The 26,821-nt window shown below is 42.4% G+C and overlaps 1 protein-coding gene across 11 annotated transcripts in view; it reads left to right on the plus strand.

Moving 5' to 3' along the window:
* Window positions 1-770: 770 nt before the first annotated feature.
* ZNF770 (zinc finger protein 770) overlaps window positions 771-26,821 on the plus strand; it is a 75,021-nt gene continuing 48,970 nt past the window's right edge. For 5 of the 11 annotated variants that reach the window (XM_029600214.1, XM_029600213.1, XM_029600215.1 and 2 more), the window contains exons 1-2: window positions 771-968; window positions 1,524-1,652. The gene's annotated coding sequence lies outside the window, so the exon portion shown is untranslated. Of the gene's footprint in view, window positions 969-1,005; window positions 1,109-1,523; window positions 1,653-26,821 lie in introns of those variants that run through there. The other 6 variants (XM_029600216.1, XM_029600223.1, XM_029600222.1 and 3 more) reach the window with 3 other exon arrangements.

Consider the following 26,821-nt stretch of genomic DNA (forward strand, 5'->3'; position numbering starts at 1 on the left):
AAGGTAGGCTGATGACAGGAACAACTTTTTTCTCATGGCTTCAGTGGTGGGTGAGGAGCAGCTCATGCACACTCAGCCCAGCTTGCCCCTTATGACTGGTCCCAAGCCGAATAGTGCTCTACAGGTGCCAATATTAATATTGACAGTCAATACAGAGCCTTCGAGCCAAAGCAAGCAAACAGGCCCTGCAATATCAGGGATTCCTCCTTACCCAGGGTATCCTTTTACCACAGAAACTCTTATGAGAACAGGATCACTGCAGGATCTGTGATCTCGTGTTGGCTCACAGAACCCACACGGACTTCCATACTAATGCTGCTCCTAGTGCTTGAAGAGCGCTGATGTTTGAGACTCTGGTGACTCCAGCTTAAGGTTTCGTGACCCTATTTTGGAAGCCCTACACTCTCGTATGTATCTGTGCAAGAGATCTCATCGTCACGCGGTGGGCCACGAATGCCAACGTTTGTATCAGCAAGGAACATAACACCACAACGCGTGTATAACTGAGGACACGGCCACATTAACGGGGAGCCCTTGACGGATATTTCGGGCTAAACCAAAATTTCAGGCGTTACCGTGGATACTAAACGCCGCCACAGCTCTTCACTAAAGGCCAACAAAGATACAGCGGGACGGAACCATACTAGTGTGTTAGGAAAAGAGGGCGTGACCGAGCGATCACAGCCAATAAACCTCTGTTATGTAACTTCCATAGGAGCAAGGCTCCCTAGTTCAGGGAGAGGCTTGAAACGCAAAGGCTCGGCTTGGGCTTTAGGGTGGAGCGAGGCGTTTTCAGCCAATGAGCTGGCGGAGGCTTGGAACGCAGGCCGCTGGTAGCTGCCCGGGCCGCTGCCTCGCTGTACGGCTTTCCGGAAGGGGAGAGTGTGTGGCGGCTCCGCTGATGGGATTGCGGCGGAAGTGGTTCCGAGTGCTTGCGGCGGAAGTGGTTCCGAGTGCTTGCGGCAAGGGTGAGAGTGCGGTGCTTGCTAACAATAATAATTACAACTAATGGCCTCTCTGTGGGGTGAACGATGATTCCCCAGCCTTCTTGTCTTTGGTGAATAGCAGGCTTCGGTCTTTTGGCAGCTTCCCTCGGTGTTGCCTGCCAGTATGTACTCTTTCCTCACCCTCCACCCCGCACTGTCTGAGCTTTGGTGCTGCCGAAGACTCCAGTAAAAGGTGGCTCATGGGCTGGAAACATAGCAATTGGGATGAGGACACCGTTTCCAGGGCCATGGCTTTCGGTTAAGTAAATTTGTTGGGCCACAGTCTTGTGCTGCTGTGATGTCGCCAGTAGTTTAGTGGTTGTGGATGGGTCAGTAGCAGTGACCAGGACAGTTACTAAGCTGAGAGCTGTTCCCCAGCGTCCTGCAAGTGACACATGGAAAGCAGATGCGTGTCTGGGGGATTATCGTTCCATTGCCTTTCAGTTTCAAATTTTGATCTGGGTGTGTGGGAATAGGTTAATTGCAGATGACTGACCAGTGGAACAGTGTTGTAAAACATAAGAATTACTATAATAGGTCAGACCGAGGATCCATCAAGCTCCGTATCCTGTTTTCTAACAGATACTGAAGATTCTGCGAGAGAAGGTGGAAGTGCACCAGAGACAAGAGGAATAGGAGCTGTGGAAGAATGTGCAACCGAGACTGGTATTTATGGTGTTTTGTTTTTATTATTTTCACTTGGCAATTTCCTTCTGTTTGTTTGGGCCTTCAACCCCTACTGGGGCTGCAGTGCTATGAGCCTCCCCTCCCCTTATTTTTTTCTTTTTCCTCATTTAACTCGGCCATTGGGGCGGTGTATTATTTTTTACTCTTTACTCATTTAACTTAGCTGTTGATGTGACAGGCCTCTTGTCAGGGCATGCATTCCACCAGAACTTGGTAGATATAAACCCTGTTTAACCTTTAGGGATCAAAACAGAATGGACAGTACTCACCACCCCCACTACCTTCCTCCCCTCAGCCAGGCCTGCCCCAGCAGTATCCCCTGTCCATTCTCTCTCTTCCCTCTAAGGAGCAAAAGCCAACCTTGGGAACTGAATGATGATCACTTGTATAATAGCATGCAGCACTAAAGTTGACTCAAGATCACTGCTCAAGTTTGTAAGAGTCAACTGTCCATCTGGAAACAGGAACTGTGAAGTGTTGCAGAAGCGGAATTTGCCTAGCATGGTTTGTCTGTTATTGGCACTTAATAACTATTTTAATAAATATATATAAATAAAATCACAGTGTGTATTAGAGACAGGATATGTGAAAAGAGGAAAGGAAATAAGAAAATAGAGACTTTAGAGAGAAAAATAATGGAGTTAAAATGCACCTCTTCTGTCACGTGGCGATTGCTTTCAAAAAGGTAAACAAAAGTGACACAGCTTGCACAAACCATGACTTCTTTCTGGCAAAACTAAGGAACTCCAGGAAGGCTTGAGAAACTCAAAAATTTCTCAAGCCATCCTGGAGTTCCTTAGTTTTGTCAACAATATGGATACAAAACTTTCACCATAGCGGTGAAGTATAGAATAGGTACTAGTCTGAGGCAATTTTCTTCATTGGCAGAGAATTCTCCAGCATTTCATTTAGTAGCTCTGGAGCCTGAGAGTCTGCAGGTCAAGGAAGGAGATTTATAATCTTTAAATAGAAGAAGAAGAATTCTGAGCTGTTGTGTAGAGGAGTAGTACTCCTTTTATTTATTGGTTAAAATATAAACTTTGTAATGTTGTCTCTGTAGATAGTACATTTAGTCCCATGTACTGCAGGGTTCACGCTCCTTTCCCCAAATATGGCCCTTCCTATAATTCGCAGAGTGTGGGCAATTTTTAAAGAAACTGTCAGTGATGCAACTTATATAAGGAAAAGGCGAATATACTCACATAAGAGAGCCTGCAAAAATCAGATATTTACTTTCAGGCCTTAGCTTGCTTGCTTTTTCTAGTTTTTTCTGCTTTCCTGTTAGTAGAATAACTTTAATTGTATGTAAAATAATTAGATTGTGTTCTTTTGTTGTGAAGTTCTGTGGATCTCATGCATTTTTGGTCACTTCAGTGCACCTAATGTGCTCTTTTTGAAGGATTCTCATTAGCTGCAAAATGTGTCCACAATAGATAGTGCTCGAAGTAAGAAAATAAACTTGGGGGCCAATGTAAGAAGCTGTGCGCTTAAATGATACACTGAAATTTGGCCCATGGTTTCTTAACACAGTAGCAAAAAACATGTTTTATGTGCATAAATCATCTTTTATGTCTGGTGTACCAGGTTTTGGGGGTTTTTTTTAAACTCCTGAGTGCATTGGCATTCTATTAGCTTACTGCATCATGAGTAAAATTATTTTTCTGCATAGGAATCATATCTTGTACACACAAATAGTGTCCTCTGTGTATAAGCTAATGCCTTCATTAATATGGGATTTAATTGGAGGAATGCTAATTTTGCACGCAAAGCTCCTTGCTGCTTCGGGAATAAGTCTGCACACAAAAAAATGTGCACACGCTCACGGGTAAACTTTTATACAGCCCAGTGCACAATATTACATCAGGCCCTTAGTAGCTCTCTGATTAGGCAAGTAACGAGAGAAAATGTCACCAATCTTTTTATATCTGCAGTCAGAATATGTAGCAATGAGATGGTTTCTTGAGTAACAGTGGATGTCTATTCTTTTAATTGCTGATGGGCAGGGCTGGTTCTTCCACTAAGGGGTAGATTTTAAAACATGGATGCCCGATTTTTTTATAACATATACACACATGTTATAAAATGGGGGGTTGGTGCATGCAAGGGGGTGCACAATTGACGCCCGTGGCCTTCCCCATTCCCTCCCAGGCCGCCCCGAAATTGGAGCGGCCTGGGAGGGAACTTTCCAACCCCTACCTAACCTCCCTTCCCCTTCCCCTCCAGCCCCCTAGCCCTCACCTAGACCCCCTCCCCTGACCTTTGTCTTACCTGTTGCGCCTGCAAATGGCTGCTGTGCCGGGAGCCTCTGACCCCACCCCGCCCCTTTTTCAAAGCCCTGAGACATACGCGCGTGGCCAGGCCTTTTTAAAATCCAGGCCTAAGCGAACTAGGCAGTCACATAGAGTGCCAACCATTAGGGGTTGGCAAAATAGCCAAAATGAATTGCCCTGGCCACCTGCGGAGCCCATTCTGGGTGGAGTTCATTTATCCGCGGTGGAAGCAAAGAGAGGAAAGCTCGGGAAGGCTGTGGGCAGAACTCATCCTGCATACAGCCAAAGGCACAAAGGCTTGGGAGTACCGTGGGCCGAGTCCAACCGGCCTGCGACTAAAGACACACACACAATTAAGCTTTGGAAGGGCCATGAGCCAAGCCCATCCCACCAGCGGGCCGTGGGCAGAGCCCATCCTACCCAATGCAAAGATAGTAGGCCCTGAAAGGGCTGCAGGAGGAGCCCTTCCTGCCCTCAGGAAAAAATTGGAAAATCCACTGGTGGAATACATCCCTCCCACAGCCAAAGAAGATGAGAGGCCCAGAATGAGAGAGCAAGGGAGCCTAGTGTTGCGAGAAAGGAAGCCAGTGTGTTTGTGTGAAATGGTGTATGTGTGTGAGAGAGAGGAAGCCTGGGAGTGTGTAAGAAAGGGGGAGCCAGTGTGGGTGAGGATCTGTGTGTGATAAAGGACATGTTTGAGTAGTTGAGAGAGAGGAAACCTGTGGGTGTATATGTGAGAGAAGAAATATGTGTACATGTGAGGGAGACAGTGGTAGAAATGAAATGTATAAGTGAGAGAGAGTGTGTCTGTGTATATATGAAAGAGGGGAAAATATATGCACTCTGCTTCCCTACCCCATTTGCTAATCCTCAGCAATCTCAGGACAGCTGGAAATCAAAAGTTCCCAGGTATGGGGAGTGAGTGAGAGATATATCAATCACTCACTCCCCTTACCTGGGAACTTTTGATTAAACTGTTGAGTTTAATCATTGGATGTTGTATGATGCGATTGCTGTTTTGAAATAATTTTTTAGTGTTTGGAACAGGTTTGTGTGTGTGTTTTTTTGTTTGGTTTTTTTTACATTTTTATGAGTGTTAAATTTTTGAATGTTCTGTTTTTTTCACCTGTTTAAAATATTTTTTTATTAGTATGGTTTTACTATTATTGATGTATTTTTCTTTATTTTATTGTTTGATATCTTATGTGGAATAGTAATGTTTCGGTTTTTCCAACATAATCTGGCTTGTTGCAGTTTACAGTTCAGTTTGTTTTCACATTTCTATTTATACTTTATGGTCTATTCAGGTGAGGGTCTTTCTAAGTACTGCATATGTGACTGAAGTGAGGTATTCTGGTAGCATGTATTTTCTTTGTAGATATCTGTAGCAACTTGACTTGTTCTATATTCCTAATAGGAAGTGTATTAGTGTTTTAGGACTTGGAGTAATATTTGCAGTATTGCCTTTTCTTTCATAGTTAAGGTTGTTATTGTTTAAGTACTGTCATTTAGTGCTATTTTGGTTTAAGTGGTGTACTATATTTTAATTATAATTAAATTTATTTATGACTTTCTGAGCACCAAGCCCACACCCAACAATAGTCCTAATACCATATGGGTTCCAAGTGTCTTTTTTGCAGGGTTTTCTGGTTGGCATTCAGCAGGGCCTGTAAATATATCTGGTGTTGTATTTTTACCTCAGAAAACTGAACTTTGAATGTCATTTCTGTACAATCTGTTTGTTTAAAAAATGCATAATTTTTAATTGGAGCTGGGAGTGTGGACGAGGTTGGGTTTGGGGGGTGGATGCCTGTGTGCGCAAGGCTGTAAGGTTCGCTAGGGCACCTAATACCCTTGCATCAGCCCTAGCTGTTGGAAATCTTTATGCTGAGTTCGGCGAAGTCCCAGACTCTTCTCCTCTTTGTGATCTCACCATGCAACAAGTATGAATGTACCAGTCTTCAGTGTAGTTATGTTTTTGTTTTATTGGTAGGCAAGCCTTGAATTATGGTCATTTGACTAACTGCACAATTAAACACAACCTGGGTACCTCTCAGATACTGTAAACTTTAGTTGTAAAATACAGAGATGGCATGTGGTATGCTTTAGAATCTGTCTCCTGTCCCATAGCAAGTAAAAGAATGAGTTGGACAACTTGGGAACTTGCCTCCTGTCTTTTCTGTAAACGCTTATAGGTCGATTTTAAATTGAGCACATGCATTTGTTGTATGCGTATGTTTAAAAATGCACCAACCACGTGTAAGTATGTTCCTAATTTTAAGAGGTTATGTGAGCACAGCTAGTGCACGTGTCTTCCATAGGGCCTTGTCAGCTTTTATGCACGTACATTTGCAAATTTTTAAAACATGCTTGCGTGAGGCACGTTCCTAGTTTTCCAGTTAGTCCACCAGTTTGTCCAGTTAATAGCGAGGTCTTTCAGACCTCTCTAGTTCTTCATCCTACACACCCCTCAGTTGACCCAGACCTCTCACTCTGTTCTTTGTGCCCTAAACCTTGATATCTACATTCTTGCTCCTCAGCAGCAGCAGAGGTAAAGTTATGCGGATATGAGGTATACGCACGCTGCAGGTTTTGGTTTTAAAATTCAGAGTTTAAGTGCAAAAGTCTTGACCCCTGCCCCTATCTTGCCTCCTTATTCCTTATGCACACACGCGTACATACGCACAAATTTTGTGGCTTTGTAAAATCCGCATTGCTCGCGACGCTGGCTACCTATCCGCCTATGTGGGCGTTTTTGCAGGAGCAAGACTTTTAAAATCAACCTGCAAACTATCTGCAATCATTTATTTAAGCCCAATCACTTCAACTGTCTCATTGTAATATATGTGACAGCAAATGGATATATTTATGTGAAAGGGCCTTGTGCTGTTAGGGATAGATTTTAAAAGGGCATGCACACATGGACGTGCCGATTTTTATAACATGCGTGCGCTGGCGTGCATATGTTATAAAATCCATTGGCCGTGTGCGCATGTGCAGGTGGCGCATGCAGGGGGTGAATTTAGTAATTATGCATGGCGAAGCAATCGGGCCTTCCCCAGTTCCCTTCCAGTCCATTCCAATTAAGGAGCGGACTGGGAGGGAATTTTCCTATCCCTAACCCTACTCTTCCTACCTCTTACCCTCTCCACCCCTGACCTAACCCTAACTATCCCCATTGTTTTTGCTTTTTCTTACTACTACTACTCCGTCAGAGCAAAAAGCAACTTCTGCGCACTGGGCCGGTTGCCGGAGTATGCTTCCCTGGAATAGTGGGTAATAGCATTTGTGCACATATCGGGACTTATGCGCAAGGCTGGACCCTGTGCATGTCGTGTGCATTTTCAAAAGGATCCAGCCATGTGCGTAATTCCTGATTTTTATGTGCACAACCCTTTGAAAATTCTCCCTTTAGTGTGTAATTCTAAGATATTACTTGTTATGTCTAATAACTTAGTAGTTCTTTGAACACTCATCAATGGATTGATTAATAGTGAACAGAGAAATTCTACATCCCTTTCCAAAATGTTCACCTGTTGTTGGCTCTTATCCTGGAAGTAAAATTCATTAAACCAGTGTTTGTTCCATGTATTCACAATATTCTATCCCTTAATTCCCAAATGAAAATGCATTCCAAAATTCCTTAGAAAATGAAGTAGAGAAATAAAAACATGGAATAGCTTACAGGCCGATACAGTACAGTGCGCTCCAGTGAACCCGCGTTTGGACACGCTAGCTTTACCCCTTATTCAGTAAGGGGTAATAGTGCGTCGAAAACATGCGTCCACCCCCCCCCCCAAAACTAATAGCGCCCGCAACATGTAAATGCATGTTGATGGCCCTATTAGTTATTCCCGCACGATTCCACTAAGTAAAATGTGCAGCAAGCCATACATTTTACTTTCAGAAATTAGCGCCTACCCAAAGGTAGGCATTAATTTCTGCCGACACCCGGGAAAAGTGCACAGAAAAGCAGTAAAAACTGCTTTTCTGTACAACAAACAAAGGATGCCCAGTTTGGATGCACATTTTTAAAATGCGGTTTATTGCACGGGCCTCCAAGTGAATTGGACCCACCTGTGTTAAATTAAAGGATAACAGGATAAATTCAATAGTTCCTGTTGGTTCTCTCTGTTGGGTATGTAGTATGTCTCAGGTTAGAGATTTATATTAGATTATCAGATTTAACCAGCCTCTTCTGATATGAATTCAGTGAGTTTAGGGTGCAGATTCAAGACACTTTTATGAGGTAGTTAATTAATTTATGAGCAGCATATGTGAGAAACAAAGATGATAAAGTTTCAAATGTTCCATCCAGTTCTGCCCAGCAAGCTTCCCGTGGCAGTAACTGCCACTCTGTGCGGGTTACCCCCTTGTCTTATTTTAAGGATACTAATATTTACAAGCAAAACCAAGTAACTGTCAAATCGATAACAAAATTACTGCAACATTTTTATGTGATGAACAGCCTTCCTGATAATTCATACGATGTTGCTTGAGCATTCTTTGCTTTTGGACTTAGCCGTAGAAGCTTGATTCCCCCATTGTCAGCATATCAGTACCCCAGACCTTAAAGTCGGGACCCACCGTTGGCTGTCTTCAGAATCCAATACCCTTTTTTTCCCGCCTTCAAAGCAGAGTGATTTTGCAGTTGTGACAAATCATCAAAGCTACTTATGAAGGGTATTGATCTCCCATGCTGTCTTTTAAGGGTAACTAACTGCCATTCCGTGCAGGTTACCTCCATGCACCCTTCTGTTCATTATCATTTCAGGCCGTTAGGGATCCACAGTGTTGATCCATGCCCTTATGAATTCATTTACTGTTTTTTTTTGTCTTCATCACCTCTTCCGGAAGGGCATGCCAGGCATCCACCACCCACTCCATGAAAAAATATTTCCTTAGGTTTGGTTCTGAGTCTTCCTTCCTGGATTTTCATTTCATGACTCCTATTTCTAACTGTTTCCTTCCAGTGAAAAAAGGAAAAAAGTTTGAGCATTATTGAATCCTTTCAGGCATCTGAAAGGGATTTATCATATCTCCCTGCACCTCCTCTCTTCCAGGTATACATATTCAGATCCTTTAGCCTCTCCTCATAAGTCTTCGCGATACAGACCCCACACCATTTGATTGCCCTTCTTTGGAATTCCTCCATCCTGTCTCGGTTCTTTTGAGATACAGGCTTCGGTACTGAACATAGAACTGCTCGTGAGACCTCACCAAGGACCTGTACAAGGGCATCACTAACCTCCTTTTTCTTACTGGTTATTCCTCTCTATGTATCCCAGCATTTTTCTGGCTTAGCTATCGCTTTGACACATTGTTTTCGCTGCCTTCAGATTGGCAGACACTATCAAATCCAAGGTGTCTCTCTCCCAGTCTGTGCATATTAGACTTTCACACCCCATCACATACAGTTCTTTGGATATACTGCACCTCAGTTGCATGACTCTACACTTCCTGGCACTGAATCCCAGCAGCCAAAATCCTCGATCAATCTCAAGCTTTCTTAAATCACTTTCATTCTCTCTATTCCTTCAGGTGTCCACTCTATTCAGATCTTAGTATCATCCACATATAGACAAAAACGTTATTTTCTATCCCAACTGCAATATTGCTCACAAAGATATTGAACAGAACTGGTCCCAAAATCGATCCCTGTGGCACTTTGCTTAACACCATTCTTTCTTCTTTCTTACCATTACTCGCTGTCTCCTGTTAGTCAACCAGTTTGCAATCCATGCCACTACCTTGGCGCCCACTCCCAAGCTTCTCATTTTGCTCAGTAATCTATGCAGGACTGTATCAAAAGCTTTGCAGATACCCAAGTAAATCACATTTAATGTTCTTCCTTGATCCAGTTCTCTAGTCACCCAGTCAAAAAAAATCAATTAGATTTGTTTGACAGGACCTTTCCCTGGTGAATCCATGCTGCCTTGGGTCCAGCATCCTACTGGATTGTAGATAGTTCACTATCCTTTCGTTCAGCAGAGTCTCTATAAATTTTCCGACCATCTAGGTGAGGCTAACTGGTCTGTAGTTTTCAGCCTACTCTCTGCTCCCACTCTTGTGAAGCTGGACAACCACTGTTCTTCTCCAATCTCATGGCACCACTCCCGTTTCCAGAGATCTATTGAATCTCTGAACTTTCTCAGTATCCTGGGATGTACCTTAACTGACCCCCATGGCCTTGTCCACGTTCGGTTTTCCTAGCTCTTCCCATACATTCTCTTTTATAAATGGAGTTTCATCTACTTTTTCCACATCTATGTTCTTGTCAATCATCAACAGTCCTTCTCCAGGGTCGTCTTTAGTGAACACCGAACTGAAGTATTTGTTAAATATTTCTGCCATTTCTTAATCTCTCTTCACACTTTGCTACTTGTCTCCTTTCAATTTCACTGTACCACTTTGGATCTTCCTTTTTTTTTTTTCTGTGATATATCTGAAAAAAGTTTGGTCACCTCGCTTTACCTCTTTGGCAATCCTTTCTTCTGCTTGACCTTTTGCTTTCTTGATTTCTTTCTTCATCTCTGTCAGTTTCATTAGGTATTCTTCCCTAGACCTCTGTTTGGGATCCTTTATACTTCTTGAACGCTGTTCATTTTGCCTTTATTTTTTTAAGCCACCTCCTTTGAGAACCAAATTGTTTTCTTATTCATCTTACTTTTGTTTACTTTTTTAAGATATAGATTTGTTGTCTTTGAATTAGTTCCTTTTAATTTGACTCACTGTTCCACCTCCCCCATTTTCTCCTAGTGTTCTAGTTCTTCCTCCAGGTACGTCCCTATTTTGACAAAGTTTGTTTTGAAATTCAAAACTCTGGTCTTTGTGACTTCTCTGTATCCTGTTTGTGATATTAAACCATACTGTTTAATGATCACTGATGCTCAGGTGGGCACCCACCCGGACATTAGAGATTTTATCCCAATTAGTGAACACCAGATCAAATATCGCACCCTCCCCCGTGGGTTTCATTACCATTTTTTCGAGCAGAGTCCCTTGAAGAGCATCCACCATCTCTCTACTTCTTGTCGATTCTGCAGAAGGGATACTCCAGTCCTCATCCGGCAGATTAAAATCTCCCATGAGCACCACTTCTTCTCCCTTCTTTCCCACCTTTCAGTTGTCTTCGACCAGATCTATGTCCAGTTTTTTCCGTAGAGGCTGAGCCTGTAACACTACACCAATAAAAATGGATGCGGCCATCCTTTTTTTTTTTTTTAAAGGGATGGCTCATAATGCTCTTTCTCTATGCAATGTCTCTTGCAGTTCGATTGCATGATATTCATTTTTGACATAAAGAGCTACTCCTCCCCCCTTTTTATCCTCTGTTTCTTCCTTAGTTATAGCCTGGAATGGCCTTATCCCCATCATGAGAATCTGTGAACCATGTCTTCATAACCGCAACAGTGTCCTTAAGTCCACTTCCACCATTCTGCAGATCTGGGATTTTATTGCCCAAACTACGATCATTTGTGGTCTTTAGCTTTCCAATTTTTCTTCCTTGAGTTGCTGCACTCCTAGTCATCTTTCTTTCTGCTTTTTTGAACGGATTGATTGATTTTTTTTTTCCTCCTCCTACTTCCTGACTTCTTGGGGTGATGCATTCCGAATTTCTATGACTACCTCCTGCCACCCCCATTCTTTAGTTTAAATGTCTAAAAATATACGATCTGAATTTTTCTTAGCATGCTCCTTCCTGCCACAGGCAAATGTAGGCCATCCTTACCATATAGCCTTTTACTGCTTTATACATGGCCCTATCCTCCAATGTATCTAAAACCACTTTCTGTACACCGGATTTTGAGCCAGGAATTGAAATTATCTATATGGCATAGCCTTTCTTTTCCCTTTCCATGAACAGGAAATACTTCCGAAAAGACAATAGTCCTTACTATGTGTCTTGTTTTCTTTCCTAGATTTTGGAAATCTTTCTGTACTTCATGGATACCGTTTCTAACATTGATATCAACTTTCCTACTTTCTTTTGCAATGGCTTTGACTATCTGGTTTGCATTTCTACTAGCTGAGCATCTGGAAGGCATTTAACTGTTGTCACCATCAAAATAAGCTCCCAAATTGGTTCCTCTGATCTGGCATAAGTGATCTTAAACATGTTTATTGTATGCTGTTAGTGGGATGGGATGTCTGGGTAAACTGGGCGTTCAGGCTGAAGAACCAGGAGGATCTTAATGTCTTGGAGAAGGACTGGGCAAACTGATGCACTAATTGATAAAACTGGTAATGTTTTAAAATACACCAACTTATGTGCATAAATCCCGATATACACAAATAAGGCCTATTATATTTTTGCACGTAAAATATACACATGGATATTTTAAAAATAAGTAGGAAACGTATGCTCATTCAGTGCATTGATATACATGGTTTCAGTGCATTGCATATATTTGTACATAAGCTTCGGCATGTGCATATGTTGTGACATAAACATACATATAAAATACTATCATAAATCTGCATGTGGCCATATACATGCGATATGCTGCTGTGTGCAGTTTGTTTTAAAGTTATCCTCCCAGATTGTAAGCTCTCTTGGGATAGGGGAATACCTACAGTACCTGAATGTAATTCACTTAAGTGCCTGAAAAGCAGAATGTAAATAAAATAAAATATGGCACCATCAAGACCCATCAGGCTGTCCCTTCAAACTGGCTGACTGAGCAAGAAGGAGACTTATCATGGAGGCAACCAAGATACCAATAGCACTTTAAAAGAGCTACAGGCTTCCATGACCAAGATTGGTCAAAGTATGCATATAACAATAATATCTCAATCATTGCATAAATCTGGTTTATATGGTAGGGTGGCAAGAAGGAGACCAATACTCAATGAAAGCCCACCTTGAAGTCTGCACATGAACACACAAGGAATACTGTAGCATGTGGCAAAATGTTTTGTTATCCGACAAAACAAAAATCGAATTTTTTTTGGCCTAAATGCACATCATCCAGAGAACACCATCTCTACTGTGAAGCATGATGATAGCAGCACCATGTTATGGAGATGTTTCTCATCAGAAGAGACTGAGGCAATTGTCAGGACAGAAGGGACAATGAATGAAGAAAAGTAGAAAAAAGCCCTTGAGGAAAACCTGCCCTCTGCAAGAAAGCTGACTGAGCTGAAAGTTCACCTTTCAGCATGACCCATGACCCAAAGCACATAGCCAAAGCCATACTGGAGTGGCTAAGGAATAAAAAGGTAAATATCCTGGAGTGGTCCAGTCAGAGCTCTTACCTCAATCCAATCAAAAATCTGTGGCATGACTTGAAGATTGTTCTGTCAACACTCCCCAAGGAACTTGACAGAGCTTGATCTCTTTTGTAAAGAAGAATGGTCTAACATTGACAAATACAGGTTTGCAAAGTTGGTGGAGACCCATCTCAACAGACTCAGTTGAAATTGCTACCTGAGGTGTTTTCTACTAAATATTTGACTTGGCGTGGTGCAGACATTTCCAGTTCCAGTTTTGATGTTTGGATACATATATGCGTTATCCCCCCAGTAATACACTTTTGCCCTTGAAAAGTGTGGAGTATGGCATATTGAATGGCAATAATTCTTATTTTAATGCATGCATGACTGATGTATTGAGAAAAATGTGAAAAATGCTCAAGCGGGTGTAGATGTATAGATAGTTAATACTGCTTTGGGAGTTGCAAAGTATGTTGGTCTAAAGCATTATTAAAGGAATATCTGAAGCTGGTGGTATAGCCTACATCCCAGTACCATAGGAAAGAGAAAAACAGAAATTCATTGGGTCAGGAGAGTTGTTTTTATAACTATGCATTAATAAAATCTACTTTTTAACTAAATTGTGTCATCATTCTATATGCATTTCTGTTTTAGAAGCCCAGTTAATCATACCTACCAACTAAATTCTAGTTACTGCTGAAAATCATTGTAGAGACCAAGACTATACATTTTAGAAACTATTGCAGGTAAGGATCATAAAGCCTATCTAGGACCTGATTTACTAAGGCTTTTTTCCCATTCTGTATCTATAGGGAGGTAAACTCTGCCCTTGTTTGCCCATTCCTGATTCAATACCATAGAACTTGGGGCTGGTGTTAATAAACAACTTTGTCGGCAATATTGAGGACTTAGAAGGAAACGTTTGCCTTTTTGCACAATGCACGAAGATCTGCAACAGAGTAGATAACCCTGAAGGATTAGGAAAAATGAGATACGATGTAAGAAAGCTCAAGGAGTAGTCAGCTACTTGGCAATTTAAGATTCAGTGCAAAAAAAGTTCAGACATGTATTTGGCATGCAAAACTCTCAGGGAGTGGGTCATGATGGGAGGTGAAAAGCTGGATGTGCTATAAGTAAGATAGAGACCTCTGGGTAATGTTTGATCTCAAAGCATCAAAGTATGATGAGGTTGTAGCCAGAGCCAATGGATTGCTGATGTGCATAGGGGGAGGCATAACTAGCAGTAATGAGATGATAATGCTGCTGTACAGGTCATTGAGACCTCACCTAGAATATTTTGTGTTTTGTTCTGGAGGCTGTAGCTATGCAACAATATAGATTGGCTAGAACTTTTCAGAACAAGACAAAAAGATTCAGGGTCTGCACCAAAACACGTATGAGATGAGATTTACAGACCTACTGTATTAAGCTTAACTTTTTTTTAACATGTTACTGGATAATAAATGTTTCAAGATAATTATGCATTTGAGTGAAAAATACTTAAAAGCTTTTTATTAAACCTGAATTGTTTTGTGTATCTTTTCTTGAAACTTTTGTTAGTAAAATGCAACAAAAAGCATACAACAACACAGCAAAAATTCCATATGGTATACTTTATATAATTTCTTTTGCCTCTGATGTATCTGCTTTCTTAATAAACATATATGCTGAAAACAGCTAACAAAACACATAAGAAAAACATTCATACCCAGGCATGCCATACATTGAGATAATGGCAAAGAACATTTAGTTCCAAACAGTAGAATATCTAGTTTGCCTCTTTGGATGTAATTGGTTGAATATCATAAAATCTATTCCAAGCAGCTCAATAGTCATTAGCAGGAATATGTTGCATAAATATGGCATCCATCTCTCCCTCTGGATCCTATTCACAATTATTTGATATCATAACCCTATAGGTGGTGATATGTCACCCAAAATTTCAAAATACAAAATTTAGCAATCAAAAGAACAGTTTGAGCAAATTTTTGTTAAAACCTTTTGATTGTTAGAATCACAATGTAATGAACCCCCAACAATTCACCTTGAAATGGGGTATATACAGAAATTATACTTTGAAGAGCTGACAAAACATTTCAGAAATTATATAGCTGACCACAAATCATAAAGTTTTGGATTAAGGTTCCTCTAAGTACCATACACTTCTCACAAATATCTAAATCTAATATACCAATGTGGAAAACTGTAGAAGCAGCATAATAAGATGTGTAGAATCTTGAATTGCATTTCCTGTAACTTGGAATCAACTGAAATACCTTTTATGCCCTTGAATACAAACAAAAGATCATGCACAATCAACACTACCTTTCTCTGCATTCCAAATAAGTTAGCTTACTTAGTTATTGTTAGACCCCAGGTCCCTTCCTTGACTTATTGCTGCCAGATGCACTCCGCCCCACAGGAAACCGCTATCGGGCCCCCCCTAATGCCCATGCTAAGAAAAACGGCAGACTGATGCTTAGGTGCGTGCACGTGACTGTACACACATGCACACAGTGGTGGGGACCCTCCGTGATCACTTCTGATGTTCTCACACACCTCTTCTATTAATACCAGCTCAGACCTGGATTCCTTGCCTTGGCAACAGCTCCTCTGGGTAACATCTCCTCAATGCGTGTTGCTGCTTCCTGTTTTCTGCCTCTGTCTTCCCGGCCTTGTCTCTATGTTTCAATTCCTTGGGGTTTTCCCTGTCCTTTCCTGGTCCTCTGCCCTTGACTGTCTGCGTCTTTGACCCTGATTCTGGATATGAACCTTTGCTTGCTTGAGACTGTCCTGACCTTGGACTGCCTTCTGGACTCAGCCTGCTAGCTATCTGCCGTGACCTGCATTGGCACCTGGCCCATCCTCGCTTGCTGTGCCTTGGGACTCACCTAAGTCCTGCTTGACTTTCTGCACCAAGGGCCAAAACTGTGGGAGGCGACTGTTGATACAGTTGGTCCTTCCTGTCAGCTTCCGCTGTGATTAGGAGTGCCTCCATAGGTTCATCTGTGCAGTGTATTTCATTACCTCACCACACAAGGGTCCACATCACATACCAGCTAGTCTGAAAGGACTCGCGGAGTGGACGCTGGACGAGGGGCTGCCTCCAGATCAGTAATAGTTATCAAATCTAGCTTGACCAATCATGCTTGCTGGTATATATTAATTTTATTTTGCTTTCTAAGCTGTTAAGCCCTATGCTTAACAGCTTAGATGGTATTTAACAATGAGGGTGCATGCGTCCGTATACGCACATATCAGCATGTGAGCGAAGATAGCGTAAATTTGAATTGTGCATGCTTTTAAAAATGCACAGTGCGTGTAAAGTATGCATAGCTAGTGCCAATGTGTTTTCCAAAGGACTTTGTTGGCTTTTACGTGTGTATGTAGAATTTTAGAGACATGCTTGAGTGAGACACATTTCTAGTTTTCCCAATTAGTCCGCTGGTTTGTCCAATTAATTTGAGGTCTTTCAGACTTCTCTGGTTCTTCATCCTGCACACCACTTGATTGATCTTGACGCCTCACTCACCCTGTCCTGTAAGCCTTAAAATTCGAGATCTATAGACTTACTCCTCAGGAGCAGCAGTAAAGTTACATGGATATCTTGTGTATGCGCAGCGTGAGGTTTTCGATTTAAAATTCGGAGTTATGCGCGTGTAAGCCCTACCTTGTAATGCCCATGCCCCATCCTTTTTCCACCTTGTTTATTTCACACATGAATGCGCAGAAACAGTCTTGCGTATTTTGCGGCTTTTTAAAAATCTACCTGTTTATGTCTAGAGAATCTAAGGTGAATAACATAGAATTATGATTTTTTTAGGCACTGAACTTAAATGTCTGTCTTGCAAATATGCATAAAAATGATAATTAGGAAGATTATAAATAGCTTTCAGTTGATCACAGAAGAATATTTTATCTTGAGCTATGCAAAGAGAAGAGATCCCTTTAATTCCCAAGTTAAACAATTCCTTGAAAATGTTCCCATTTAGCCTTGGCAAGAAATCTGAATTATCACTAAAAGGCAACTAGAAACCATCCAAGACACATCCCATTGTTAGTTTTAGAAACACCATGTCTAGCTCATTACAATAAAGAAGATGTATGTTTTTAATTTTGAAGGAATACCAGTATTTTGTTAGTGGAGAAAGAAATACTATGGACTCAACCAAACTAGGAGTACAGTGTTGCTCAGTGCCTTCCATTCCTTTCCCAACCAAAACAAAATTGACAGCCAGATAAGCAGGCTGAATTAGCCATGCTCTCTGGGACGTCCCCTTGGTGGCCCGATGCGGAACTCTTAAAGTATACAGAGCTGTGCGCTTGCCCAGCCGTTCCCGCGCGATTACTCTCCTCCGTTTTCGTTTCTCCTGCGCAGCTCATGGTCGCAGCTAGTCTCTCTCGCTCCTATTTCTTCTATTTTTTTTTTTTTTTTTTTGCTTCTTTTACACACTTCTGTGTACCCAAAAAACACTTAAGTGCTAACATGGCACTGAAGGCAAAAGGGTTTAAGTTCTGCCAATGTGATAAAATTATGTCTGTCAGAGACAGACATAATTATTGCTGCATTTGCCTGGGACCGGACCATGATCGGGCCTCCTGTCGCGACTGCGGCAGGATGTCCCCATTAGCCCGGAGACAAAGGGCAGAAAAAATGGAAAAATTGAGGAGCGACCCATTGGGCTCAAGTAATCCTTACCGGCTCAAAAACCCAAAAAGTCGGTGCCAGGTAAAAGGTCATCATCGCTGGAGCCCCAACCAAAATGTAACATTCCTAGTAAAGAAACGAGCAGAAAGGGTTTGAGAGATAAACCCCCAAAAAACCCTAATGCATTACAAAGACCCACAGTAGTGGAGCCGGAGTCCAAGAACAGGCATGGTGCAGACCAACCCACGGCACACAGCTCGGACAGCCGATCGCATGACGCGCTAAAACGTATGGCATTGGAAAACCACCGAAGCACGAATCAGGGCGTCTGAACACAGGACCAAACGCTAACATAAGTAGCTTCCACACATGCATCCAGGGATAAGCAGAAGGTTGACAACACATTATCCAACTGTCCCTTTTCAACGCCATCAAAGCATACAAACCCAGAGACAAGGAACAACCTAAAGGGGGTAGTCCTCAGAGTATCAGAAAGATCTTCCTTTGCCTCCTCAAGGGACAGTTTATATTTAGGCCTGTCATTCAACTACAAGAGTTCTTGATAAAGTGGCACAAATCCCATCAAGGGCCTCATGTCTGATCAAACTCGCAAAGAGAACCAGCTTCCGCCATCCTTCTGGCAGCGCTACCAAGAAAGATCCCATCTGACAGTAGCCAACTACATGGGATGGAACGGCCATCCTTCCCTACCCAGAGAAAAGAGAGCAGCATTGCCGGCAATGTCCCAAATCTCAGATATCATGCTGAAGAACTTTTTTGCCGCAATACTAGACACCCCTTGGAATGAGATTCCCTCAAGTGAGTCAGAGGACAATATCTCCCTGAGGTCACTACCATCTCTCTCTTCTTCCCCCCCCCCCCCCCCCAAAGATAATGAAGGGGCAGAAGAAACTACTGCACAGGATCTCAGTCCAGTGACTTGGAAGGAGACGTGAACGTCCCTACCTCTCCACCATTATCGCCAGAGTTGTCTACAGGGATACCTTCAGATCTGCTTGAGAACAACTTGAAGTGTCTTTGCCTCCTGAAGATTTAACATACTCAAAATTTATAGAGAAGGTAGGATCCTTCCTAAAAATTGAGACAAAAAAGCTACCAGATCCGAGAGCAGAAGTTCACGGAATATTAAAGATCTTTGATATTCCATCAGAACCTATGGCGCTCCCGCCCCATGCAGTTTTGGAGGAAGTACTGAATAGATCCTGGACTTCACCATTTTACAGTCCTGCTGTTTCCAGGAAAACGGATTTAAAATTTAGAATGAATAAATCCTCCCACTATGGAGCGGTTGCAACTGCCCCATGCTTCGTTTGTTGTCGAATCCACGATAAAGAAAGCAAAGACGACAAGACTGTACTCTAACACACCACCAGGTAGAGACAGCAAATACCTAGATGACTTTGGAAAGAAGACAATCGAGGGGGGGGGGGGGGGGCATGCTGAATACGAGGATTCAGCAACACCAATTTTATATTACTCAGTATTTTATATGAGTGTTTGCAGGGGTTGAAACAAAGAAGTCCTTCTAGTGCTGACGGACAATTACGAACTCAGATTAAATCGGATATTGAGAGAGGATTACGCCGTCTGCTTAGAACATTCTGTGAAGCCTTCAACACTTCCACAAGAATGTCAGCAGCTGCTTGCTATAGCGGCTTGTAGAATTGTGTGGCTCAGAGCAAGTGCCATAAGGGATGATGTCTGTCTATGAAAAGCTGGCCGACAACCCTTGCAAAAGGGATAATCTGTTTGGAGATAGATTACACGAAACAGTATCACAATTTAAAGGAACAAAGCGCAGCAGTATCCTTGCTCACGACAGAACAGTACCCCCCCCCCCCCCCAAACGATATTTTCAGCCATATAAAAGGCCATTCTTCCAACGTCATCCATACAGGTCGGTTACTCCTCATTAGACTCCGCCTTATCAGACCCAAAAGCAACAGCCACAGGCAAGGAGTCACCCAAGAGCCCTGCGCCAACAAAAGCAGACACTGGGCCCAAGTCAAAAGCCACAGCAAAATGTTTGAACACTTGGCCACAGCCATTAAAGCGGTGCAAGGAATATCCTCCTTCATAACATTGGACCATTGGGTTCTCAGTGTGGTAAAGAATGGTTATCAGCTGAATTTTTGCTTAGTCCCCACCTACCTCATCTCACTCGCACTCAGGGAGATTGCCAAAATCTGGATCTCCTTCACAAAGAAGTAAAAGTGCTTCTGGGGCAGAATGTCATCCAACTGCAGCCTCGAAGATGGCACATTTGGGGGTTTTACTCCAGTACTTCCTCATTCCCAAGAAAGCAGGGGGGCCTCAGACCTATTTTAGAACTTCGGGCCTTGAACAAATTTATTCAAAAAGAGAAATTCAAGATGACCTCTCTCAAAACCATTTTGCCATTTCTGCAACCCAACGATTGGATCTCAAGGATGCCTATACCCATATTTCAATGCATCCGGTCTCGTGGCGGTACCTTTGCTTTTAAGTCAACAAGACACACTGTCAATACAAGGTACTTCATATGGCCTATCCTCAGCTCCCAGAGTGTTCACAAAATGCCTACCAGTGGCTGTGGTCCATCTTTGCAGGAAAGGCATAAAGATATTTCTGTCTAGATGATCAGCTCTTAGTATCCTCAACACTGAAAACACTTCTTTCATTCACACCTTCAGCAGACCATTGTTTGGACAAATTGGGATTCATAATCAACTACGAGAAATCGCACCAGGCTCCTACCCAAGTTCTGCAGTTCATTGGGTGCTGATAAACACCAAGCTCTGTAGGGCTTTCCTTCCAATGCAGCGAGTCCAAATCTTTCACAAACTGCTTTTGCATTAAAGAGTCACTTGAGTGCCTCGGCTCATCAAATTCTCACAATATTGGGTCATATGGCAGCAGCCCTATATGTCGTACCACACACCCGTTTTCATATGTGTCGTCTTCAATGGGGACTCCAAGCTCAATGGTCTTAACACAAGCAACCAATATCTCGTCAAGTTCTCAGAATTCGCTCTATGACCTCTGACATAGATTGGTGGCTCTCCCTGCTTCCCCCCCCCCTCCCCTCCAAGTTCTGCAGATGGGAGCACCATTTCAAACTCAAATACCAAATCACTATGATGACAGATGCATCCACTCACGGCTGCGGTGCACATGTGCTTCACCTAAAAAAGTCAAGGGGTTTGGTCACCACAAGAGAAGCATCTACAGATAAACCTACTATTGCTGAAAGCTATCAGGAATGCAATCGACACCTTCGTATGTATCCTTGCTGGAAGTGTGATGGTTTACATGGATAACCAAGTAGCCATGTTTATATAAAAGGAAGATCTGGTTCACAGACACTTTGCAAGCAAGCAGTGCTGATACTAGAGTGGGCATTGAACCACTCCATCCAGTTGCAAGGAATATACGGTATCTACCAGGGATACAAAACACAGAAGCTGATAGGCATTAATCTAAGAGTTGTGGACTGTCTTTTCAGGAAATGGGGAACACCCTACATAGACCTCTTTGCAATGGAAACCAACACAAAACTGCCACTGTTTTGCTCCATCTGCCCCAGAACTCGCAGGATCGGCCAGGGTGCATTTCTGCTACCTTGGACGGAAAACCTATTCTATGCATACCCACCGATACCCATGTTGGGGCGAGTGATCCAGAAGTGCATAGCAGATGAGTCTGATCTCATTCTTACCTATTCAAACACCAATTCAATTGGTAAACCGGGAGGATATCATATCGCAGGAAGGGGGCATGTTAATTCACTCTCTATACTCCTCTCTGCATCTGACGGCTTGGAGGTTGAAAGGAAGACCTTAAGCTATCTCACTCCTTCTGCCAGACATTGAAGATATTCTTATTTCTGCTAGAAAACCATCTACACGGAAGAACTATGCTGGCAAATGGAGCAGGTATTCCAATTGGTGCACTAGATTAGCAGTAAACCTGCTTGACCAGGTCCCTACAGCAAATTGTTCAATATCTCCATCTCTTATAGTCTCTGGCTTAGCGGTGTTATTATCCATTAGGGTGCATCTAAGTGCAATCTCAGCATACCACCTTTCGTCGGCATGGAAAATCCATTTCTATGCATTCATTGGTATCTCGATTTATGAGGGGGGGCTATAAAACATCGACCCCCAGATTACCAAACTGGCAGTTCCTTGAGACATTTTACATAGTTTTGGAAAAACTCATGCCACCCACCATTTGAACCATTACATTCTACTTCAATGAAATTCCTGACGTGGAAGTCTTATTTCTAGTGGCCGTCACATCAGCAAGAAGAGTCAGCGAGCTACAGCCCTTAGTTCACTAGTCTCCTTATTTACAGTTCTACATGATAGTTGCCCTGCAAACCATTCCAGCTTTCCTTCCTAAATTAGTCCTCACCATTTCATTTAAACCAAACAATCACTTTACCAACGTTTTCCCCAAAGCCACATGCTATGGAGAGGGAATAAACCCTGCACACCTTGGACTATAACAGAGCTTTAGCTTATTACATTCAAATAACTCAATCCCCGGAACATAATTCACAATTGTTCTCTTTCAACCCGAATGCACCAGGCTTGCCAGTCTCTAAGCGTATATTGACGACTTGGTATGCATCGCACAAGGATAGACTTCCCGATGGAGTAAAAGCACATCAAATCAGAGCCACGGAAACCTGCATAGCTTACCTCAAAGATGTGCTGATTTTGACTATCTGCAGGGCAACCATTTGGTCCTCTCTGCACACCTTCACATCTCACTACTTGCCTCAGACTAAATCAGACACAGCAATGGGAGAGGCAATATTATGCTTAGCTACTCAAACGTAAGCTGTCCACTCAAAAAAATTAATTCTCTCGTGCACTTTTTTCCGCTCTTCGGAGAATACTGCAAAGCCTCTTATCAGTGTGCTCTAGCAATTCTTAGCTGGGACTCATAGAGAGCATGCCTAATTCAGCCTGCTTATCTGTGGGAAAAAATCAAGTTTGTTTACCATAAACTGTGTTTTTCGTAGATAGTAGGATGAATTAGCCATGCGTCCCTAACCTCCTCCCTGGACAGCTTCTACCTTAATTCTGTCTCTGTTCTGTACTCTTCTCCGTTCATTGCACATTGATGCTTTGTTTTAACTGACGAGAGGAGAGTAATCGCGTGGGAACGGCAGTACAGAGTACGGCAGTACAGAGCACAGCTCTGTATACTTTGAGAGAGTTCCACGTCAGGCTGCCGGGGGGACATCCCAGAAAGCATGGCCAATTCATCCTGCTATATATGGAAAACACTGTATATGGTAAACAAACTTACTTTTATAAATTAGGGTAACTTATCCTTCATGCTTTAGCTTGCCACAGAAAATTAGACTTCAGCCTCTCTTCAGCCTCTCCATTTTTTCAGTGTAAGCCGGCAAGGAAGCATTTGTAGCTTAATAAGTTTGGGCAATAACACCATTTTAAACAAGGCAGCTCTACCAAATCCATCCATATTTGAAGATGTAAACCAATATCATCAATTAGTGTGGTAATATTTATCATCCTTTTTAAACAATATATAAAAAAAACATTTGTATTGGAAATTTCAGAGATACATATCACAAAATCTTAAGGCAAACAAACCCATTATAACCACAAATCTTTATATTTCAATTTCAGAATTCTCTTATTACATAGGTAATTTGGAGAGAAAAGAAACATTAAGAGGAGTATATTAGTAGAAACCTTTTACATATAATGGTACCCATAATCACACCCTTAATTATTATCAACCCCTAAATTCTCAACAGGTAGAAAACCCTTAACTGATCCGGTAAGAAGAAAACATAAGTATTGCTGGCCAGTTTGATAATGCATTTACAAGGGTAGTGTAATTTAAAGCTACCCACTAATGCTAAGGGCTCAGATCTCATCTGTAAAAATTCTTTTCTACGCTGCTGCGTAGACTTTGCTAAGTCTGGGTATACTCGAAAAGGACCTCCACAGTATAGCTCATTTATATTTTTAAAATAACTCTTCATTATCATAGAGACAGCTAATTCATCAAAAAAGGAAACAAAAAGCACAGCACGATCTATAATTTCTGCATTTGAGTTTTCTAGGTAATTGGTCAGATTTTGAAAATCTGATCCTTGAGCAGCAAACACTGATGGAGTGCTGCTTCTTTTAGGCAAAAAGAAAAGTTTAATAGCTGGTATCTCTTCCTGAGGAATCTTTAAAGTCTCCATTGTGTATTTCTTAAAAGATGATAAAGGTATTTCACCCATTACAATAGGGAAATTCAAGAATCTCAAATTTAAATGCCTCACATAGGGGCAAATTTTAAAACCTGCGCACGGGCGCAGATTTGTTCGTGCAATCCGGCACGAACAAATCTACGCCCAATTTTATAACATGCGTGCGCAGCCGGGCGCATGTTATAAAATCCAGTGTCAGCGCGCGCAAGGGGGTCACAATTGTGCAACTTCCGTGCGCCGAGCCGCGCAGCCTGCCTCCGATTTCCCCCCCCCCCCCGCACCTTCCCCTCCCTTGCCCTACCTAGAACCCCTCCCTTACCTTTGTTGAAGAAGTTACGCCTGCCAGCCCAATATGTTTAGCTCATCGCATCTCCGAACTACAGGCACTATCCTGCCGGGAACTGTTCCTTAGATTCGCTCCTGGAACCATACAGCTGCGCACCATCCCCTCCTTCCTACGGAAAGAGGTTTTCGAGTTTCATTTGAACCAAGCCATCTCCGGATAAACATAAGAACTCGGAAGACTCACGCCTTCTTCGCCATCTAAATATCTGCAGAGTCCTGGTGCGATACCTGGAAAGATCGGAACCGGTGCGCAAAACGGATCGCTTGTTCGTTCTCCACAGCGGGAAGAATCAAGGAGAAACGGCCTCACGGGCGATCATAGCTCACTGAATCAAGGAAGTAATCAAGACGGCCTACATAGAGGCAGGAAAGCCCTTACCCCTACAGATTAAGGCTCATTCTACTAGGGCCCAGGCAGTATTTTGGGCAGAAAACCAAGCTGCTGTTGGGTGGTGACATGGTCCTTCCTACACCCTTCTCCAGGTTCTACCACCTGGATGTTCAAACCCGAGAAGATGCAGCCTTCATAAGGGCAATACTAAGTGGGACATGGGCAGCCTCCCACCCTGTCCGGGAGTAGCTTTTGTACATCCTGAGTCCATCTGGCTACACGCTAGGAAATGGAGAAATTACTTACCTGATAATTTTGTTTTCCTTAGTGTAGACAGATGGATTCAGCATCCCACCCACAACTGCCCCAGAGAAGGAGGACCTCAGGAAGCGAACCTCGAGGTTAAGCAAATACGGGTAAGCTGTTGCCTACCCCTAGTTCAAGACACCTTCAGTTTGTCCGGTGTTGGCGTTAATTGGTTGAGTGCAATGGCAGTCTCCAGTTTTTGAAATTAGTTGAATCGGTTCAATCAAGTTTAATCAGTTTTAATCAAGTTATTTAAGCAAATATATATCCACAATGGCTTTTTGAAGAGAATACTGAAGAGCTGAGGTCACTGCAGGGGTATATCTAGGGTGCCGTCATCTTTGAAATCTGACTCGGTCTCCCATCTGCTAGCAGAAGAGCACATAACCCACTGGTCCTGAGTTCATCTGTCTACACTAAGGAAAACGAAATTATCAGGTAAGTAATTTCTTCATTTTATAAGTTTCTGAGTGGGGCCTTAGGGGATACTTTGCGAGATTTCTTTGCAGACGCCTTGCTTAGAGGCTCCTTTTCCAGAGAAGCCAAAAAGGCTTATATTACCAAAGAGGGGAAGATCCATGCCATCCGGCCTCGTATAGGCCCATATCTCTGCTAAATTTTGATTTAAAACTGTGTGCTAAAATGATGGCCAGTCACTTGAACACAGTGTTACTCGCTTTGATCTCTTTAAACCAAGTGGGCTTTGTAAAAGGCAGGTCAGCGGGCAAACACATTATCAGATTATGGACACAATTGTACACTGTAAATTATCTTTGACAATGGAGTTGGTGATAGGGTTCAATGCTGAAAAGGCATTTGATCAAGTGGTATGGAAATATTTATTTCAGTTCTACACAGATATGGGTTTGAAGGTGACATCCTGTGAAATACTTGTCTCCTATACCAAGAGCCTTGCTCGATTTATTTGGCTAATGGTTGCATATCACAGGAATTTGAATTAAAAAGAGGCATGAGGCAAGGATGCCCGCTATCTCTGCTATTATATATTCTGTCTTTAGATCCACTGTTGTGAATCTTTTGATATTCGGGGTTTTATGAAAAGTGGGGAATGGTTTAAAATAGCATTTGCAGATGTCCTAGTTTTTTGGGGGTGTTTTTTTTTTTGACAGACCAGGTTTGTTCGCTGCAAGTGGAAATGGATGTCACGGGGTCCCTCAAAGCCTCCTGGCCTGGCTTGTTTCCTCTACGGTGGGTAACCACTGAGATGAAATATTTAGGGGTTAAAATCCCGACAGATTTGTTGAATTTATGTTTGCACATTCTGCCTGTGCTCTTAAAGACCAAAAGGAAATTGGCAGAATGGCAGTTGCTGCCCCTAACCATCAGTGGATGGATCCATTTGTTTAAAATGATAGAGCTGCTAAAATGGCTATATGTGTTACAAATGGTATCAGTTTCGGTTAAACGCAAACATATTGCTGGGTTAAATAAAGCTTTAAGGAAATTCTTATGGGAAGTTAAAAGGGTGCGGTTGGCCTTGAGCAATTTACAGTTACCTTGGGAGGAGGGTGGGATGGCCTGCCCAAATTTGCAGATGTATAATCGTGGTTGCCTACTTCACCATGTTCGTGATAGGTTATATGGTCCCGCTAAAGCTTGGAAATCTTTTACATGTACCTGGATATGTGCTCCCAGAGTTTGTTAGAATGAACCCTATCATTTCCAGCTGTTCAACAGGCATGGAAGCTGTTTGCATCAAACTTCAGACCCATTGGGAAGTTTTCCCATTTCTCGCTGTTATTGGGCTTCCAGGATTTACCCCAGGCT

Source organism: Rhinatrema bivittatum, chromosome 4, assembly GCF_901001135.1.
Source record: "Rhinatrema bivittatum chromosome 4, aRhiBiv1.1, whole genome shotgun sequence".
Lineage (NCBI taxonomy): Eukaryota > Metazoa > Chordata > Amphibia > Gymnophiona > Rhinatrematidae > Rhinatrema > Rhinatrema bivittatum.